This window comes from Ranitomeya variabilis, chromosome 2 (assembly GCF_051348905.1).
Source record: "Ranitomeya variabilis isolate aRanVar5 chromosome 2, aRanVar5.hap1, whole genome shotgun sequence".
Taxonomy (NCBI): Eukaryota; Metazoa; Chordata; class Amphibia; order Anura; family Dendrobatidae; genus Ranitomeya; species Ranitomeya variabilis.
Window position 1 is genome coordinate 613,619,449 of NC_135233.1, and position 16,681 is coordinate 613,636,129.

A 16,681-nucleotide genomic window follows, 5' to 3' on the forward strand; every position below is an offset into this window, starting at 1 on the left:
ACCCGACCATGCCCGTATAACACCTTATCTGAGCACATTCGCTCATCACTACTCACTACACACTCATAGTAACTGTAATCACTCCCCTGCACCTTGACAGACAGACTACTCTACCCACACATGCTGCACACAGCTGCTGCGGAGCAGGATATCAGTCAAGGTGCCAGTCAAAAATGTTTTAAATGCTATTTATCTACAGATTACCACTATGCCTGAAGGTAAATAAGTGTTTTTATAGTTGACTAGTTCCCTTTAAAGTATTATTCCAAATACAATGAATTATCTTCCATCCCTGGGGCCCCCAATAATAATCTAAAAACCAGAAACTGGAATCTCCAGTCCATCCAGACTGGATGATGGTGAGATTAGGGATCTTTGAGGCCGGATCATCACCTCCAGGTTCGTTGTCCGGCTGAAGAATAAATTTGGACACATCCCTGATGGTATTGCAAAATTGATATGTATCTGCCGGGATTTCTCACCACTGTGGTTAGTGTTCTGGGGTCACATGAAAATACAGAAGGATCTGCACAAGCATCATACACAGAAGATCTGAGGCCAGCTCTGCAAGATGTCTGGCGCAACCTCCTGCCAAATTTCTATGAAAATAATAATAATATAATAATAATAATTTTTATTTATATAGCGCCAACATATTCCGCAGCGCTTTACAACTTATAGAGGGGACTTGTACAGACAATAGACATTACAGCATAACAGAAATCACAGTTCAAAATAGATACCAGGAGGAATGAGGGCCCTGCTCGCAAGCTTACAAACTATGAGGAAAAGGGGAGACACGAGAGGTGGATGGTAACAATTGCTTTAGTTATTTGGACCAGCCATAGTGTAAGGCTCGGGTGTTCATGTAAAGCTGCATGAACCAGTTAACAGCCTAAGTATGTAGCAGTACAGACACAGAGGGCTATTAACTTCATAAAGTGTATGAGAACACGATGCAAGGAACCTGATTATGTGTTTTGTTTTTGTTTTTTTCTATTTTTAATAGGCCACACAGGGATAGTTAGGTTAATGCGTTGAGGCGGTAGGCCAGTCTGAACAAATGCGTTTTTAGGGCACGCTTAAAACTGTGGGGATTGGGGATTATGTTATGGTTTCCAATGGCAAGGAAACATCAGAAGCATAGAATAAACGGACAAGCTCTCGGGTGATGGAAACTAGAGCTGACCGCGATGCTAAACCTACACACCACACTAGAAGTAGCCAGGAGGCATTCCTGCGTAGTCTCTAGATGCCGCGCGCCAGCCGGAGAACTAACTACCCCTGGTAGAAGAAAACACAGTCCTGGCTTGCCTCCAGAGAATGTCCCCACAGGAGATAGCAGCCCCCCACATATAATAACGGTGAGAGCAGATGAAAAGACACACGTAGTATGAAAGCAGATTTAGCACAGAGAGGCCCGCTAACTAAATAGCAGAAAGATACAACAGAGGACTTCGCGGTCAGCTGCAAAACCCTTCAAAACACCATCCTGAAATTACCTTAACTCATGTGACAACTCATGCCACTGGAGTGGTAATTTCAGCCCAACAAGAGCTTCCAGCTGCAGAGATTCACATAAGTGCAAACTGGACAAAACATACAAAAATAGACTTAAGGACTAAAGTGTCCAACTTAGCTGAGCAGAAAACTGGGAGCAGGAACATGCAACAGAATCACTCTGGATACATTGATGGCCAGCATTAGAATGACTGAGGAGCAAGGTTAAATAGGATACTCCCACATCCTGATAGGAACAGGTGAACTGAAGGCAAAGCTTGCAGGACACCAGTACCACAAGAGACCACCGGGGGAGCCCACGAACCGAATCACAACAGTACCCCCCCCTTAAGGAGGGGGCACCGAACCCTCACAAGAACCACCAGGGCAATTTGGATGAGCCCTATGAAAGGCATGGACCAAATCAGAAGCATGAACATCAGAAGCTGTAACCCAAGAATTATCCTCTTGACCGTAGCCCTTCCATTTCACCAGATATTGAAGTCTCCGTCTGGAAACACGGGAGTCCAAGATTTTCTCCACCACGTACTCCAATTCACCCTCAACCAGCACAGGAGCAGGAGGCTCAACAGAAGGCACAAGTGGTACCTCATACCTCCGCAATAATGACCGATGGAAGACATTATGGATAGCAAAGGATGCTGGGAGGTCCAAACGAAAAGACACAGGGTTAAGAATTTCCAAAATCTTATAAGGACCGATGAACCGAGGCTTAAACTTAGGAGAAGAGACCCTCATAGGGACAAAACGGGAGGACAACCACACCAAGTCCCCAACACGAAGACGAGGACCAACACGACGATGGCGATTAGCAAAACGTTGAGTCTTCTCCTGGGACAACTCCAAATTGTCCACCACCTGCCCCCAAATACGATGCAACCTATCCACCATGGTATCCACTCCAGGACAATCCGAAGACTCCACCTGACCAGATGAAAAACGAGGATGGAACCCTGAATTGCAAAAGAAAGGGGAGACCAAAGTGGCAGAACTGGCCCGATTATTAAGGGCAAACTCAGCCAACGGCAAAAAGGAGACCCAGTCATCCTGATCAGCAGACACGAAACACCTCAAATAAGTCTCCAAGGTCTGATTAGTACGTTCCGTCTGGCCATTTGTCTGGGGATGAAATGCAGACGAAAAAGACAAATCAATGCCCATCCTGGCACAAAACGCCCGCCAAAATCTGGACACAAACTGGGATCCCCTGTCGGAAACGATATTCTCCGGAATACCATGCAGCCGAACCACATTCTGAAAAAACAGGGGCACCAACTCAGATGAGGAAGGCAGCTTGGGCAAGGGCACCAAATGAACCATCTTAGAAAAGCGGTCACACACCACCCAAATGACGGACATCTTCTGAGAAACAGGGAGATCAGAAATAAAATCCATAGAGATGTGTGTCCAAGGCCTCTTAGGAACAGGCAAGGGCAACAACAACCCACTAGCCCGAGAACAACAAGGCTTGGCCCGAGCACAAACATCGCAAGACTGCACAAAAGTACGCACGTCCCGAGACAGGGAAGGCCACCAGAAGGACCTAGCCACCAAATCTCTGGTACCAAAAATTCCCGGATGACCTGCCAACGCAGAAGAATGAACCTCCGAGATGACTCTATTGGTCCACTCATCCGGCACAAACAATCTACCAGGCGGACAACGATCAGGCCGATCCGCCTGAAACTCTTGTAAAGCACGTCGCAGGTCTGGGAAGACAGCAGACAATATCACCCCATCCTTAAGTATACCCGTAGGTTTAGAATCACCAGGGGAATCAGGTTCAAAACTCCTAGAAAGGGCATCCGCCTTCACATTCTTAGTACCTGGCAGATACGAAACCACAAAATTAAACCGGGAGAAAAACAACGACCAGCGCGCCTGTCTAGGATTCAGACGTCTGGCCGACTCAAGATAAATCAAATTTTTGTGATCAGTCAAGACCACCACCTGATGTTTAGCACCCTCAAGCCAATGACGCCACTCCTCGAATGCCCACTTCATCGCCAAAAGCTCCCGATTACCGACGTCATAATTTCGCTCGGCGGGCGAAAATTTTCGAGAAAAGAACGCACAAGGTCTCATCACTGAACAATCTGAACTTTTCTGCGACAAAACCGCCCCCGCTCCGATCTCGGAAGCATCAACTTCCACCTGAAAAGGAAGAGAAACATCAGGCTGGCACAACACCGGAGCAGAAGAAAAACGGCGCTTAAGCTCCCGAAAGGCCTCCACAGCAGCAGGAGACCAATCTGCAACATCAGCACCCTTTTTAGTCAAATCAGTCAAAGGCCTGACAACGCTAGAAAAACCAGTTATGAATCGACGATAAAAGTTAGCAAAGCCCAAAAATTTCTGAAGGTCCTTAAGAGAAGTCGGTTGCGTCCAGTCACAAATAGCCCGAACCTTCACAGGATCCATCTCAATAGAAGAGGGGGAAAAAATGTACCCCAAAAAAGAAATCTTCTGAACCCCAAAAACACACTTTGAACCTTTAACAAACAGAGAATTGGTCCGCAAAACCTGAAAAACCCTCCTAACTTGTTGAACATGAGATTCCCAGTCATCCGAAAAAATCAAGATATCGTCCAAATACACAATCATAAATTTATCCAGATATTCACGGAAAATATTGTGCATAAAAGACTGAAAGACCGAAGGGGCATTTGACAGACCAAAAGGCATCACCAAATACTCAAAATGGCCCTCGGGCGTATTAAATGCGGTTTTCCACTCATCCCCCTGCTTAATTCGCACCAAATTATACGCACCGCGAAGATCAATCTTAGAGAACCACTTCGCCCCCTCAATGCGAGCAAATAAATCTGTCAGCAATGGCAAAGGATATTGATACTTGACTGTGATCTTATTCAAGAGTCTATAATCAATACAAGGTCTCAAAGAACCATCACTTTTAGCTACGAAAAAGAACCCCGCTCCAAGAGGAGATGAAGAAGGACGAATATGTCCCTTTTCCAAGGACTCCCTAATATACTCTCGCATGGCAGCATGTTCAGGTACAGACAGATTGAATAGACGACCCTTAGGAAATTTACTGCCAGGGATCAAATCTATGGCGCAATCGCAATCTCTGTGAGGAGGAAGAGAATTAAGAGTAGATTCCTCAAAAACCTCACGATAATCAGACAAAAACTCAGGAATTTCAGAGGGAATAGATGAAGCAATGGAGACCAAAGGTGTGTCCCCATGATTTCCCTGACATCCCCAGCTTAGTACAGACATTGTTTTCCAGTCAAGGACTGGGTTATGAGTTTGCAACCATGGCAATCCCAGCACCAACACATCATGTAGATTATACAGTACAAGGAAGCGAATCACCTCTTGATGGTCTGGAGTCATACGCATAGTCACTTGTGTCCAGTATTGTGGTTTATTACTAGCCAATGGTGTAGAATCAATACCCTTTAAAGGTATAGGAACTTCCAGAGGCTCTAGATCAAACCCACAGCGCCTGGCAAAGGACCAATCCATAAGACTCAAAGCGGCGCCAGAATCCACATACGCATCCGCAACAATAGAAGATAACGAACAAATTAGAGTTACAGACAAAATAAACTTGGACTGCAAAGTGCCAATAGCAGAGGATTTATCAACTTTCTTTGTTCGTTTAGAGCATGCTGATATAACATGAGTAGAATTTCCACAATAGAAGCACAAATGATTTTTGCGCCTGTAAATCTGTCGTTCGCTTCTGGACAGAAAGCTATCACATTGCATACTCTGTGGTGCCTCTTCAGAAGACACCGCCAACTGGTGCACAGGTTTGCGTTCCCGTAAACGCCGATCAATCTGAATTGCCATTGTCATGGACTCATTCAGACCAGTAGGCGCAGGAAACCCCACCATGACGTCTTTTACAGCATCAGAGAGACCTTCTCTGAAAATTGCCGCCAGAGCGCACTCATTCCACTGAGCAAGCACAGACCATTTTCGAAATTTTTGGCAATATATTTCGGCTTCATCTTGCCCCTGAGAGAGGGCTATTAGGGCTTTCTCAGCCTGAATCTCCAAATTTGGTTCCTCATAAAGCAACCCCAAAGCCAGAAAAAACGCATCCACATTGAGCAACGCAGGATCTCCTGGTGCCAATGAAAATGCCCAATTTTGGGGGTCACCCCGCAGTAAAGAAATAACAATTTTTACTTGCTGGGCAGGATCTCCAGCAGAATGAGATCTCAGCGAAAGAAACAATTTACAATTGTATTTAAAATTTAGAAAACAAGATCGATCTCCAGAAAAAAACTCCGGTATAGGAATTTTAGGTTCAAACCGAGGAGCATGTAACAAAAAATCTTGTATATTCTGAACTTTAGAGGCAAGATTATTCAAATTGGTAGCCAGACTCTGGGGATCCATATTTCAACAGATAAAGTCTGAGCCATTCAGGGGTTAAGAGGAGAGGAAAACAGGAGACTGCAATTAGAGCTGGAGTGCAACTTCAGAGGAAGGAAAAAAAAAAAAAAGGTTTCACACAGTTCCTTTTCTCTCCTGCTTCAGCCTATAGATTAAACATTTGGGCTGGCCATACTGTTATGGTTTCCAATGGCAAGGAAACATCAGAAGCATAGAATAAACGGAGAAGCTCTCGGGTGATGGAAACTAGAGCTGACCGCGATGCTAAACCTACACACCACACTAGAAGTAGCCAGGGGGCATTCCTGCGTAGTCTCTAGATGCCGCGCGCCAGCCGGAGAACTAACTACCCCTGGTAGAAGAAAACACAGTCCTGGCTTGCCTCCAGAGAATGTCCCCACAGGAGATAGCAGCCCCCCACATATAATAACGGTGAGAGCAGATGAAAAGACACACGTAGTATGAAAGCAGATTTAGCACAGAGAGGCCCGCTAACTAAATAGCAGAAAGATACAACAGAGGACTTCGCGGTCAGCTGCAAAACCCTTCAAAACACCATCCTGAAATTACCTTAACTCATGTGACAACTCATGCCACTGGAGTGGTAATTTCAGCCCAACAAGAGCTTCCAGCTGCAGAGATTCACATAAGTGCAAACTGGACAAAACATACAAAAATAGACTTAAGGACTAAAGTGTCCAACTTAGCTGAGCAGAAAACTGGGAGCAGGAACATGCAACAGAATCACTCTGGATACATTGATGGCCAGCATTAGAATGACTGAGGAGCAAGGTTAAATAGGATACTCCCACATCCTGATAGGAACAGGTGAACTGAAGGCAAAGCTTGCAGGACACCAGTACCACAAGAGACCACCGGGGGAGCCCACGAACCGAATCACAACAGGATTAATCGTATTAACCTAGGCAGTGCATTCCAAAGAATCGGCGCAGCACGTGTAAAGTCTTGGAGACGGGAGTGGGAGGTTCTGATTATTGAGGATGCTAACCTGAGGTCATTATCGGAGCGGAGGGCACGGGTAGGGTGGTAGACTGAGACCAGAGAGGAGATGTAGGGTGGTGCTGAGCCATGGAGTGCTTTGTGGATGAGGGTAGTAGTTTTGTACTGGATTCTGGAGTGGATGGGTAGCCAGTGTAATGACTGGCACAAGGTAGAGGCATCGGTGTAACGGTTGGTGAGGAATATGATCCTGGCAGCAGCATTCAGGACAGATTGGAGCGGGGAGAGTTTGGTAAGAGGGAGGCCGATTAGTAGAGAGTTACAATAGTCCAGACGGGAATGAATAAGAGAAACAGTAAGAGTTTTTGCAGAGTCGAAAGTAAGAAAAGGGCGAATTTTAGAAATGTTTTTGAGATGCAGATAAGAAGAGCGAGCCAGTGATCGGATATGGGGGGTGAATGAAAGCTCGGAATCAAGGATGACCCCAAGGCAGTGGGCATGTTGCTTTGGAGTAATGATTGAACCGCACACGGAGATGGCAATGTCAGGCAAAGGTAGGTTAGTAGAGGGAGAGAACACGAGGAGTTCAGTTTTTGACAGGTTCAGTTTCAGATAGAGGGAGGACATGATGTTAGAGACAGCGGTAAGACAATCACTGGTGTTTTCTAAGAAGGTCGGAGTGAAAGCAGGAGAAGAGGTGTATAATTGGGTGTCATCAGCATAGAGATGGTACTGGAACCCAAATCTACTGATTGTTTGTCCAATAGGGGCAGTATACAAAGAGAAGAGGAGGGGCCTAGGACTGATCCTTGAGGAACCCCAACAGTAAGGGGAAGGTGAGAGGAGGAGGAACCAGCAAAACATACAGTGAAGGATCAGTCAGAGAGATAGGAGGAGAACCAAGAGAGAACGGTGTCCTTGATGCCGATGGAGCGGAGCATAGTGAGGAGGAGCTGATGATCCACAGTGTCGAATGCTGCGGAAAGATCCAATAGAATTAGCATGGAGTAGTGACCGTTAGATTTAGCTGTTAGTAGGTCATTAGAGACTTTAGTGAGGGCAGTTTCAGTAGAGTGTAAAGAGCGGAAGCCAGATTGAAGAGGGTCGAGAAGAGAGTTATCTGAGAGATAGCGGGTAAGACGGGAGTGGACCAGGCGTTCCAGGAGTTTAGAGATGAAGGGAAGATTAGAGACAGGTCTCTAATTAGCGGCACAGTTTTGGTCGAGGGAGGGTTTTTTAAGTAATGGATGTATGATGGCATGCTTAAATGAGAAGGGAAAAATACCGGAAGTGAGGGAAAGGTTGAATATTTTTGTTATGTGAGAGGTGACAGCCGGGGAAAGGGACTGGAGGAGATGTGACGGAATGGGGTCACTGGTGCAAGTGGTCGGGCGAGAAGATGCAAGGAGCCTGCTTACTTCTTCTTCAGTAACTGGTTCAAAAACAAAACAGTGAAAAAAATGAAAACAGTGTGCGACAAGTGACTGAGAGAACTGATGAGGGCAAAGGGTGATGATCACCAAATACTGAAGGGATTTAGATTTCACTTTTGTTTATTCACTTTGTATTTTGTTTATTGATAGAAATAATCTATTAATACTTCTAATTTTGAAAGCTACTGACTTTGCAGAATTTTTTACACACCTGCTTAAAACTTTTGCATGGTACTGTAATCCTCAGTAATTTTCCAGTCAGGCTCCTTCACCCTTTGGTAGCTGCAAATACTGTATATTCCCGGGTAAGTCTCCTTTCCCCTCTGGCAGTTATAAAGATAGTCCTGAGTAAGTCTCCTTCCTCAGATAGTAATGAATGCAGTCACCAGTAAGTTTTCCTGCAGACAAATAATATTTGTACCACATAGTCTGAAGCAGTAAAAATAAGTAGTGCTTGCTTACCCAAGAAGCATTACTCTCAGCATTGCTATTTATTGCTTTGCTACTCCGCTGACAAGCAGTAAGTTAAGTAAGCAAGCAATTTGTATTGTCTGCTGTTCAGTGGACAGAGCATCCCTACCTTAACAATAAGGAGCATTGCGGCTTTAAGTCTCCTCACCTCGACATACTTATCATGTCACTCTCCGCAAGGAGAAACGATACTTCTTGGATCCCGGTCAGACGCCTCTCAATCAGCCAAATCAGATCTCCACTTTGCACTGGCGAGGGGCAGTACCCCGAAACACAGTGTTTGCAAATTGAGATTCTGGTTTGGCTATTATCCTAAGTCATGTGACAAGGCTCGTTAAAGGGTCGACACTGACTGTTAGGATTGCTACCTCCAATAGGTGGCACTAGAGTTCTAGTCCTCTTCCTCTCTGAAGAGACAATTAACAATAAGGGGTAAGGTTTCGCCTTGTGGTGAACATAACGTTGTAGTAGAGAGACTTAGAGGCCATGCAATGCTCTCCTGGGATTGATGCTTCCAACAGATGGCACCAGATTCCCCATCTTCTTTCTCTCTGAGAGTCCATTTGCATATTTAAATTTCCATTCAATTTGCATTGAATGCAAATGACAAATACCGCTAAATTTTATGATATGTATTTAACCCCCCAATAAATAGTAAAGCATAACAAAATGAAAACAAAAGTCTGACCAAGTGTGCAAAAAGTACATCTGACTTAAGAACCTGTTGAAAGCTGCAGGAAATCCAGACAGTTTAATAAGTTGCTTTCTGATTTTTGGTGATAATATTCAGCGTGAGAATCTAATCAGGACTCCTCATTTCACCTCCTGTCCTTACTCTGAAGATGTGTTTGAGCACAATCTGTTTTACTGTAATGCTCATATCTTACTTTGGATGGTTTGTCCTTGAGTGACCTTTGGATGCTGTGATCACTTTTTTTTCCTTTTTCTTTTAAGTAAAATGACTTCCTTTTTTACATTAATTCTATTCTACTCTAAAACTATCAGTCTGCCACGATCATGTAGTTTTTGGAAACTTAAGATCAGGATGGGAAATATATAGATGAATAAATATATGATTTATATTAAAATACATAAAAAGTTATAGCCAGATGCAAGCAGTATAGTTAATATATAAACTCATTGTGATTTTTAAGCATATCTCACATCCACTACAGCTTCCATTGTGAGACTACCATCATTTTATAGACAATCATCTTAGATATCGCATACATAAATTTGACTTGCAACTATTTAGCACATGATTAGTTATGCAGATACTTATCATGTCACTGCATTATGTTTTACTCCTAAAAATCTAAATATTATTTTTATTTTGTCAGTATTGTAAATCCACTTTTGGTTTTCAACACTGCCTGAATCCTTCTGGGCTGCCCTCGACCAGATTCAAACATGTCACAACCGAAATCTGATCCCAGATCTCTTCTAAACTTTCCAAACGTTGGTGCATGCTGGTCGCCTCACTTAGGTATTGCTTCAAATCTACCCATCGATTGGGTTGAGGTTTGGGAACTGTGGGGGCCATTCCAGAACCTCTACTTCATTGTCATTGAACCATTTCTTCACCAATCTTGATGTATGCTTTGGGTCGTTACCCTGCAGGAACACTATGTCGTCCTTTTCATACCCATGGTATTCGAGAGTACAAAATAACTCGGCTTGCAGGATACTCACATATAGCTCAGCACTGAGATCACCATCAATCATGGTGAAGTATCGAACGCCTTTGGCCATGAAACAAACTCATGTCAGGGTTCCTCCTCTGAACATGTCATTTCCTTTAATTTCTCAATCCATTAGCCCCTTTTCCCCTTGTTTCTTCCAGACCAGACCCATTTGCACCCATGAGAGCCTAGACTCCAAATAACCCGTCTCCAATCTATTACTGTCTACTTTACATGATGCAGTTTGGCAATTTTCTTGGCTGAGAGACCTCTATTGATGACCTGGATGATGCTGTTTCTCTCTCCTTGGGAAATCTTCTTCTTGGCAGCTTTTCGATTCGAACCATTGACATTTTGCTTGGGAATCAACCTAATCACACACTGAGCTAGTAGGGAATCTGAGAACATGTTGTAATTTGTTGTATACAGGAAGAAAAAGCAAAGAAGCTAAGTAATGGCAATAGTGGCAAACTAACTCCCCTATGGGAAAAAAGAGGACGTAGAACCACTGGTTGAGGACAGGACTCTCACATACTGGACTGTAGCACTGTGCTGTGGTGAAAGCAGAAGAATTTGGTGGCAGAAACTTGGATGAGGTAAAGAGACTGTGTGTGTGAAGATGCTCCATGTTTTAAAAAAAAACATTTGTGAAGTTAAGCATCCACTATCTATTGAACATAGTTTCCACCAAATTGCTGTTCAATTAAATAAAGTTTATTGTTGACTGGGGGTTTCTCTCATTGAACTCTACAACAAGTGGTCCTGGCAAACCAAAGCCATCGGTAGCATGTGGCCTGAAAGAGTGTAGCACCCCTATAGACAAAGTCCATACACCCAGCCAGGACCCCCATCTTCATGTAGCATGCCATGCATGGAAATCAAGCACCTCGCCCAATGCTGCCACCCGGCGCCACATTACAAATGTCCACTGTGAATTGTAAAGTGATGTGGAATTTGTTAATGCTATAGAAATAAAACTATTATTATAAAGATAGTTGTTAGATAAAAGAATAGAAGGATAGTTAGATGACAGTGCACGTAAAGCAATTATGATAAGAGACAGACATTACTATGTACTTATTACATTGAAAAAAAAATGCAAGCTTGAGAAATTTCGCCCTAAATTTTTCAAAATTTATAATTATCATTACAGTATTTGTAAAATTAAGCTTTCTACCTTAAGCCATCTTCACCTCAGTTGTTAATGTTGTATCTGCTCACACCTGCTGGATGCTCTTTTTCCACTGTCTGAAAAATGGAATTTAAAAATGATTATTTTATGGATATATGAAGCTTTATTTTGCAAAATAATGAGATGAAACAAATAAAGTATGTGTCTGTATGTGTGCGGGTCTCAAATTTACGATCATAGACTATCAGCATGCCCTAATGAAGCTTTGGGAAAAAGAAATATTTCCATATGTCATTGTCCTTTTTATCATCCTGTCTCTGTCAAATTTATTCTGGACACCTAAAAAAAAAAGAGCAGGGAACTTTGTGATGTGAAGTAGAGTCAAGAAAATAGAATATATTCACAGTCAATCCTGGAGACACACAGACACTGACAAGGGACATAACTTTTAAAATTAGTGGAAAAGATGTGATGGAGCACAGCTTTAAAAAGGGTGATCCATGGAACAACCATCCTATCATTGTCTTGGGGGCTCAGTCTGAATAAGAAAACTCCAGGTCTGTAAAATAAACCATAAAATACGATCATCCACAATATTTATAATAATTCTAAAGGCCATGTTCACACTTGATGGAATTTTTTGAAGTTTCCAAGACAGATTTAACAGCAATAATGTACGATCCATTGGATGAGGTTTCTGTGAAACATGAGCATGATGCAGACTTCCAAATATCCAGTGTGCCCATTATCTTGCAGATTTTCACAGTGGATTTTATCCTGTCAAAATAGATAGTGAGAAATCTGCACAAAATCAACAGTACAACCTGCTCCAAAAGGCATCGGTAACTCTGGTGTTTTGCTAGAGAATTACAGAAGATCTGTAGTGAGATTCATAGTAGAAATTGTAGCAATGATCATTATAATTTTATTTACTTTTGAAGCAACAAATTATTGCATCATCTAAAAGAGCAAAGAAATCCACTAAACATTAAAACCACTTCTTTGATCCAAGAAAACTGTGATCGAATTTTCAGTAAAGAACATTCTAGTGTTCAAATACAAATATAAATTAATCTAAACATTGATGACTCTGTTCTACATATTGTCAGAAGTTGTCAGGTACAGTTATGAAATGAGTAATTTCTTAATGATTTAGGCCTCCTGAATTCAAATCCGACAATGATAATTTTTAGTTGGCTCCTGTTTCTATTATATCAAAGTGTTTTCCTTTTACTGCTACATATAATTCATGCATAAAAGTTTCAGTACTTTGAAACATTATTATTTTTGCAAATATAAAGATGCAGAATATTTTGTTGTGCCAATTTTCTGAATTTATTTGTTTAGAGAAAACTTAGCAACAATTCCAACAAGTAAAACATGTCTAAACACCACTGCAAATTATAAACAGAAATTGCTCTACAAAATTGGCTCCTCATTCAGTAACAACTCTCTTTTGCTTGTCTCTTGTACTCCTGCACTGATCATCTCTTACAATAGTCCACAATAATCTGCAATAATTGATGGATTCCATTTTTCTTGATATTTTTTTTCCATATTCGCAATATCTTGGTGAAACCTCTCGCCGTGCTCGTTGCTCACTGCTCTGCAATTTGGTGGAAACAGTCTGCGAATGTAAGAAATGAATCTTTAAGGACATATTACAGACAAGATCCTTATATGTTTTGAGGAGATACTCCACCAACTCTTCATAGTTATCTGCTCTTGCGTTTTTCCAAAAAATGAGTTACCACTAATGAAAAATGCTACCCATGCAGCCTTTTTCTTGCCCTGCAACAAACTGAGAAACTCCTCATTTTTAAGAAACTTATGAATTCGGAGGTCCAATAAAGGCTCCTGCTTTTATCTTTGCTTCACTCAGCCTTGGAAATTTATCAATGAGGTACTTGTCAAGTAGGAGAAAGAAAGCGCACCTTGTGTGGATCAACAAGGTAGGAGAGCTGAAAATGATTAAAATACTGCACACCTATGGAAGATGTGCAGCTGAGGCACATCACTGGTTAAACTGGATGAAAGCTCTGTTAGGGTATGTTTCCACGTTCAGGAAACGCTGCGTTTTTGACGCTGCGTTTTTCTGCTGCGTCAAAAACGCAGCGTCCAGATGTTACAGCATAGTGGATGGGATTTTATGAAATCCAGACTCCACTATGCGTTTAAAAACGCATGCGTTTTTGCCGCGAAAACACATGCGTTGTGCGTTTTTTCAAAACGCTGCATGTTGCTACTATGAGCAAAACACGCAGGTACACCACAGGTGACCTGCCAGTGACCTCAGGTGCAGTTTTGGTCAGGATTTTACTTGCATAAAATCCTGACCAAAGACTGATGCAATCCTGAACGTGGAGACATACCCTTAGCTGCTGGTCCACCTGCAAGATCCCATTAGGGTCCAGATCCAAATAGCAGAAAACAATTATTTAAAAAACATTTTTTTTTTCAAATGTATTGGTACGAGATACGGTGCTGCCCCGTAAACGTGTAGCAATAATTTATTTTTTTTCTGGGCAGCGCTATATGCACCATCTGAAAACCCAATTTTTTCTGCTCAATGAGGTACTTTGAATGCTTTTGCATTTTTATCCATTGCCCTTAGAAAGTTCTTCATTGGGCCCAACATTAGGCCATGGTGGTAACAAAATCTTATATGGGTCATGAAATGATGGGTGGAGGATATTGTTAATCCCTGGCTGAAGTGAATGTCAGAGAGGCTAGTCTCTTTTATTGTAGTGATACTCTCTTGCACGACTATCCCACTCACACAGAAAGCAGCAGTACTTTGTGTATCCACCCTGGAGACCAAATATGAGGGCAACCACATTTAAGTCACCACAGAGGAGCCACAAATGTTGGTCATAGTTCAGGCACATCAACAGCTGTTTCATGTTTACATTCTAAGGGGTGCACGTGCAGCGCCCCAGAGTCCTGGTCGTTGCAGTACTGTGGCTCCGCCACTAAGGGGAGCTATGGTACGTCCGATGGCACTGAAGGAGTTCATCTGACCAGGTATCACAGACACCAATACATTTCACAGTCGGGCCTCCAGGGGGAGCTAAGGGTTCTATTCATTAGGCCACTCCCCACCACTGTGGGTAAACTGGGGGTCAGGCAGGAAGTTAGACAGAAAGCTGACTGGGTTGGAACCAGGCAACACCTTGTGGCAGGGGGTGTTGTGGGGAAAGATTCGGTAGGGTCCCTGTCAGGGGTGGGATCCTGACAGAGGCCTGGCTACAAGAAGGAATGTAACGGGACCGTGCCTGCTCAGCATAGCGGCGGTGCCCAAGGAAGGATAAGAAGCAAGATAGATTGTGCTGAGTGAGAAACGAGATCAAAGCAAGAAGGAGAATACCAGTAGGAGTCGTGCTGTGAGACCGAGGCAACATCCTACTGAGGCGCACAACCGGCGGCCGGAACGCCGAGGGAGTATTACAATATTCAGCTTCAGGCAATACTCTAAACCAACGGCAGGACAGTCAGTCTAAGGCGGGCTGTCTCACCCAAATCACCTATGCAGTCTTGGGGGGCAACTTGTGGAGAGGGGCGACTCTAGGGTCCCGGAAGAGCTCCGAGCCTACCCGTCATACGGGTGCCGTCCTAACCGTAACATCAGGGAGGGACGGAGGATTAGCAGAACATCATCTAATCGAGTTGTGAGGGAACTTAAGAAACAGACACAACAGTTGTGGGGACTTTCCGTAAGCACAGCAGGGAAGGACCGCAACACACAGCGCTAGGAGGTAGGCGCAGATTTCCACCTGTTAAGAGAACTCTGGAGGTGCCATTGGACCGGCCGGAATTGCGCAGCCTGGTAATCCGGATTCCGGACTGAGGACCCAGAGATCTTCAGTAAAGAGGTAAAGAGACTGCAACCTGGTGTCTTCGTTATTTACTGCACCGCACCACCACCACCACTACCACCATCTACATCTATTATTCACTGTACGCCCCTCGGCAGGGTCACGGACCGGGCCTAGCCACCGTGACAACCCCAGAGCAGAGACTCAGAGGCCCGGTACCGGGTACCCCTCGGCCCTGCGGCAGTGGGGGCGCTACACACGCGTCTTGCATGCGTCTCCCTGCAGCAAAAGTATCAGTGCAGCTAAAGTATCGTGAAGCGGCAGTTATTTCAACGGCCGGGAACTAACATCCATCTCCTCTCTTCACACAGGTACAATCTCTGCTTGCTGTCATCTGCTGCTTATCATCCTGCAACATTTCCTTTAATGGTACAATCTCTGCTTGCTGTCATCTGCTGCTTATCATCCTGCAACATTTCCTTGAGGCCATGTGCACACGTTCAGTATTTTTCGCGTTTTTTTCGGGTTTTTTCGCTATAAAAACGTGATAAAAATGCGAAAAAAATGCTTACATATGCCTCCCATTATTTTAAGTGTTTTCCGCATTTCTTGTGCAAATGTTGCATTTTTTTCCGCGAAAAAAATCGCATCGCGGAAAAAAAAGCAACATGTTCATTAAATTTGCGGAATTGCGGGGATTCCGCACACCTAGGAATGCAGTGATCTGCTTACTTCCCGCATGGGGCTGTGCCCACCATGCGGGAAGTAAGCGGATCATGTGCGGTTGGTACCCAGGGTGGAGGAGAGGAGACTCTCCTCCACGGACTGGGCACCTTATAATTGTTAAAAAAAAAAGAGATTAAAATAAAAAATAGTCATATACTCACCTTCGATGGCCCCCGGAGTCTTCCCGCCTCTCAGGTGCACGCTGCCGCTTCCGTTCCTATGGAAGGTGTGTGTGAAGGACCTGCGATGATGTCGCGGTCACATGACCGCGATGACGTCGCGGTCACGTGACCGCGACGTCATGGAAGGTCCTGCACACACCATCTATAGGAACAGACGCCGCTGAGGAGATCGGCTGTCTGCAGAGGGTGAGTATAACCATTTTTTTATTTTTCCATTATTTTTAACATGATATCTTTTTACTATTGATGCTGCATAAGCAGCATCTATAGTAAAAAGTTGGTCACACTTGTCAAACAGTATGTTTGACAAGTGTGACCAACCTGTCAGTCAGTTTTCCAAGCGATGCTACAGATCGCTTGGAAAACTTTAGCATTCTGCAAGCTA

At 43.6% G+C, this 16,681-nt stretch overlaps 1 long non-coding RNA gene across 1 annotated transcript in view; it reads right to left on the reverse strand.

Moving 5' to 3' along the window:
- The window catches only part of LOC143807325 (uncharacterized), a 265,411-nt gene that overhangs the window by 135,708 nt on the left and 113,022 nt on the right, over positions 1-16,681 (reverse strand). The window contains exon 3 of the long non-coding RNA XR_013221698.1: positions 11,619-11,689. This is a non-coding gene — a long non-coding RNA (uncharacterized LOC143807325). The remainder of the gene's footprint in view (positions 1-11,618; positions 11,690-16,681) is intronic.